Source organism: Artemia sp. Qi Xiang Cuo, chromosome 14 (genome assembly GCF_049724085.1).
Source record: "Artemia sp. Qi Xiang Cuo chromosome 14, ASM4972408v1, whole genome shotgun sequence".
NCBI lineage: Eukaryota > Metazoa > Arthropoda > Branchiopoda > Anostraca > Artemiidae > Artemia > Artemia sp. Qi Xiang Cuo.
Window position 1 is genome coordinate 36,559,985 of NC_142807.1, and position 6,000 is coordinate 36,565,984.

Here is a 6,000-nt window from a genome sequence, read left to right on the forward strand (position 1 = left end):
AAATAGCTCAAAGATCATGTAACGAAAATTACGGTGTCGACACAGCCCACCAAGGCCCAGGGTCAGGCGTTGTAAGTTATGCCCTGGGGGCATATATGGGTCTTATAGAAGGGTTGCTCGTATTAACTTCAAAGAGGGATAATTTGATTGGAAATTGAAAGTTCTAGTTCAATTTTTAAGAGTGAAAAGAGATTGGAGGGCACCCATCCCCCCCCCCTCCCCACCCTGTATTCCGCAAACCCATCTGATAATACCGTTGAGATAGATTTTTGTTAAATAGTTCAAATACCATATAAAGAAAACTCAGGGGTAAACACAGCCCCCTAAGGCCCAAGGGCAGGTGTTTTAAGTTATGCTTTGGGGGAATATATGGTTCTTATTGAAGGGATGCTCGTAAAAAATTCAGAAATGGCTCATTTGATTGGATATTTAAATTTCTAGTTAATTTTTTTAGAGTAAAAAGAGATTGGAGGGTAAATAGCCCCCCCCCCCCACGCCCCTTTTTCCTCAAATGCATCCAATAAAAGTTTTGAGATAACTATTAAGTAAAAAATTGCTCAAAAGTCAGATAACAAAAACTCGGGTGTCTTCACAACCCCCAAGGGCCTGGGGGCAGGCGTTGTAAGTTATTTCCTGGGGCATATATTGTTCGTATGAAAGGGATGCTCGTATACACTTCAGAGAGGGCTCATTTGATTGGATATTGAAAGTTCGAGCTCACTTTTTAATTGTCAAAAGAGATCCGAGGGCAGCTAGCCCCCCCCCTCTCGCCTTCTTTTTCAAAACCCATCTGATGAAAATTTTGAGATAGACATTTTGTTAAAAATAGTTCAAAGGTCGGATTAGAGCAAATCTGGTGTCAATAGAACCGCCCAGGGCACAGGGGAAGGCGTTCTAAGTTATGTCCTAAGGGCAGGTATGGTTCTTATGAAAGGGATGCTCGTATAAACTTCATAGAGGGCTCATTTGATTGGAAATTGAAAGTTCTAGTTCCCTTTTTAAGAGTCAAGAGAGTTAAACTACCCCCCACACTCTTTTTCCCCCAAACCTGTCCGCTACAAATTTTGATATAGCAAGTGTTTTAAAAATTGTTCAAAAATTAGAATACAAAAACGACCCCCAGAGCCCGAGGGATGGACGTTGTAAGTGTTGTCCTGGGGGTGTATATGGTTCTTATGAAAGGGATGCTCGTATAAACTTCAGAGGGGGCTCATTTGATTGGAAATTGAAAGTTCTAGTTCAATTTTTAAGAGTCAAAAGATATGCGAGGGCAACTAGCCCCCCCCCCCACACACACTTTTTTCCCCAAGCCCATCCGATAAAATTTTTTTAATACCAATTTCATTAAAAAGAGTTCAAAGGTCAGATAAGAAAAATTCCTGTGTCGACGGAACCCGCCAGGACCCGACGGCAGGCATTATGAGTAACGCTCTAAGGACATATATAGTTTTTATGGAAGGGATGCTCGTATAAACTTTGGAGAGGGCTCATTTGATTAGAAATTGAAAGTTCTTGTTCACTTTTTCAGAATCAAAAGAGATCAGAGGGTAACTAGCACCCCTCCTCCACGCCCTAAATGTATCAGATTAAAAATTTTGAGATAGACATTTTGTTAAAAATACTTCAAAGTTCTGATAACAAAAAAATCCGGTGTCGACACATCCCCCCAGGGCCTCGGGGTAGGCGTTGTAAATAATGCCCTGGGGACATATATGGTTGTTATGGAAGGGATGCTCGTATAAACTTCTTAGAGGGCTCATTTAATTGAAAATTGAAAGTTGTAATTCACTTTTTAAGATTCAAAAGTGATTGGAGGGTAGCTAGCCTCCCCTTACACTCCATTTATTCACCACAAACAAGAGTTTGGGTATGACCACCTTCTCTCACTGTAAAAGTCTAAAACCTACTGCGTCATTGGCACTTTACTGAAAACTAATTTTGTGACAAATATTTTCTTTTGTACTTAATATTGAAAATAAACACTAAAATTATAGTAACAATTTGAACTGATGAGCTTTCAGAAATTAATATCATTATACATCAAATATTCAGTTTAATTTATTAGCTCTTTTTAAAGTTGTTAAGGACGAATATAGTTTCCCTACAAACAAGTGATTGGATGCTGCCTCCTTTCCTAACTGTCAATAAAAACCAAAAACCTACTGCGTCATTGGCGCTTAACTGAAAACGGATTATTTTACAAATACTTTCTTTTCCAGTTCCTACAGCATTGAAAATAAAATAGAATTACAGTGCAATAAATTCTTGAACTGATGGATCTTTCAAAAATTAATATCAATATACATCAAATATTCAATTTGATGTTGTTAGTAGAAGGGCCTTATTGAATCGTGTCCCTCACCCCTGCTGCCACCTATAACTTTTTTGCACCCCAAATATGGGCATAGCCTCCCTGGGGAGAACACGTGGTTAATGGGGTCAATGACCTAAATTTCCAAGGTAATCAAAGTGTGTCAACAACAACAACATCGACCTTGACATTCGCTGAGAGCGTGCACTTACAACAACAACAACATCGACCTTGGAACACCTGTGCTGTCGACCTCAATTCACCTATCGTGAATCAATAATTCCCCTTAGAAACAACAAATTAATTCCCCTTTCTTGACAGATCAATCAACCAATGACATCATCTGTCAGACTTTAAAAATTTTCGCCTAGAAACGATTCTCCAGGAATAGATCCAAGTCATTAATGTCATTGCCTCGGAAACAACTCTTTTGGTCGAACTCCAAAGGATATTAATAACCAAAGGCCATGGAAACAATTCTCCAAGAAACATCTTAGCGATGAATTATTTTAGCGCGGGAATCAGGTTTCTTATTAATTTGAAATGCATGAGCGCAGAGATGCCAAAAACACAAGGAACACGCTGAAATTACGTTTAGGGATTATTTGGGCGAAACCGTTTTAGACAGGCTATGGAACTATTTCGGCGAAACAGTTAGAGACATTTTGAAAGAAGATTTTAGGAAAGGTTTTAGAAGAGAATTTGAGGGTGAAACTCTGTGGTCGTTATAATACACAAGTTCCATTTGAACAGTGTTATGAGGTCCTCTACCCCAACCCCAAAGGGTTCCGATCCCCCACCCCAACCCCGAAGGAAGCCCCCGGTACTCAAAGGTCCCCCAAGCTCCCAAAGAGCCCCAGCCCCCCAAACGCCCTCCTCAGACACCCAAAGGCCCTCCCCTGGTCCTCAAAGGCCCCCCGGGCTCCCAAAGGACCAACGGGGTCCCAAAGGCCCTCCGCCGGTCCCCAAAGGTCCACCCAGACCCCCAAAGACCATCCCCGGGCCCCCCAAAGGCCCATTGAGCTCCCAAATTTACCAACGGGGTCCCAAAGGCCCTCCACCTGTCCCCAAATGTCCCCCAGGCCCCCAACAGCCCCCCGGACCCCCAAAGGCCCTTCCTGTGCCCCAAAGGCCCTCCCTGTGCCCCAAAGGCCCTCCCCCGGCCCCCAAAGGTCCCCCGGGCCCGAGAAGCACCGCGGGCCAGGAATACGCCGCAGAGGGATGCGCCGCGGGTCGGGGGAAGCGCCGCAGGGATGTGCCGCAGGGATGCGCCGCAGGGATGTGCCGCAGGGATGTGCCGCAGGGATGCGCCGCAGGGATGCGCCGCAGGGATGCGCCGCAGGGATGCGCCGCAGGGATGCGCCGCAAGGATGCGCTGCAGGAATGCGCCGCAAAAAGTAAACTAAACAGTAAAAATTTCGAAATGTTATCACTCACACGCCCTCCTCAGACCCCCAAAGGCCCTCCCCTGGTCCTCAAAGGTCCTCCGGGCTCCCAAAGGGCCAACCGGCCCCCAAGGGTCCCCCGGGCCCCCCAAAGGTCCTCCCCCGGTCCCCAAAGGCCCTCCCTGTGCCCCAAAGGCCCTCCCCCGGTCCCCAAAGGTCCCCCGGGACCGAAAAGCGCCGCGGGCCAGGAATGCGCCGCATGGGGATGCGCCGCAGGGGGATACGCCGCAGGTCGGGGGAAGCACCACAGGGATGCGCCGCAGGGATGCACCGCAGGGATGCGCCGTAGGGATGCGCCGCAGGGATGTGCCGCAGGGATGCGCCGCAGGGATGCGCCACAGGAATGCGCCGCAGGGATGCGCCGCAAAAAGTAAACAAAAAAGTAAAAATTTCGAAATGTTATCCCCCAAACGCCCTCCTCAGACCCCCAAAGGCCCTCCCCTGGTCCTCAAAGGTCCCCCGGGCTCCCAAAGGGCCAACCGGCCCCCAAGGGTCCCCCGGGCCCCCCAAAGGTCCACCCCCCGGCCCCAAACGTCCCCAGGGCTCCCAAAGGCCCACCCCCCGCCCCCAAAGGTCCCCCGGGCGCCCAAAAGACCACTCAATCCTCAAGGGCCCCCGGATCCCCAAACGCCCTCCCTGGGCCCCAAAGGTACTCCCTCAGTCCCCATACATGCACACAAAAACTTACACACACACACAAAAACTTACACAAACGCACAAACACTTACACACACACACGACAAATGACACACACACACAAAAACTTACACATACACGCCAAAAATTACACACACACACACAAAAACTTACACAAACACACACAAACAAAAACTAACACAGACCCACGAAAACTTACAAGCAGACAAAAACTAACATGCACACAAAAACTTACACACACACACACACAAAACTTACACACACACACACACACACGAAAACTCACACACAAACGACAAAACTTACACACACACAAAAAATTACACACACACAAACACACACACACAAACTTACACATGAACACAAAAAAAACTCACACACACACACACACACAAAAACTTACACACACACACACACACACACAAAACTTACACAAACACACACGAAAACTTACACACACACAACAAAAATTACACAAACAAAAACTTACACACACACACACACAAACTAATACACACACACACACAAAAAACTAGCACACACAAAAAATAACTCACACACACACACACAAAAACTAACACATACACATAAAAAAATTACAACCACACACAAAAGCTTAGACACACAAAAACTTACACACACACACACAAAAACTTAGACCCACACGCAAAAACTTACATGCACAAAAAAACTTACTTGCACACAAAAACTTACACACACACAAAAACTTACACACACGTACAAAAACTTACACACACACACAAAAAATAACACACACAAACACAAAAGAAAAAAAACACAAACACGCCAAAAAAAACACACACACGCCAAAACTTACACACACACACACAAAAACTTACACACACACACACACACAAACTTACACATGCACACGAAAACTTACATGCACACAAAAACTTACATGCACACAAAAACTTACACACACACACACACACACACAAACTTACACACACACACACACGAAAACTACACACACACACACGCCAAAACTCACACACACACGCAAAACTTACACACACACAAACACACACACACACACACACAAAACTTACACATGAACACAAAAAAACTCACACACACACGCACAAAAAATTGCACACACACACATACACACACACACACAAAACTTACACACACACACAAGAAAACATACACACACACCCAAATAATAACAAACACAAAATAAAACACAAAAAATAAAAATAAAAAAAAATTTATCTATAAAAATATATATTAAAGTAAATAAAACAATTAAATGATCAATAAATATTACACAAACAAACAAACATAAATAACTAAAGCAAAAACAAATACGAAAACACACACAAACACGAAAAAACATACTCACAAACAATAGAATACACACACACACACACACAAAAACTAACACAAGAACACAAAAAACTCACACACACGCACAAAACTCACACACACACACACTCACAGAACTTACACACACACAAACGAAAACTTACACACACACGCCAAAACTTACACACACAAAAACTTACACATGCACACGAAAACTTACACACACACACACGAAAACTTACACACACACACCAA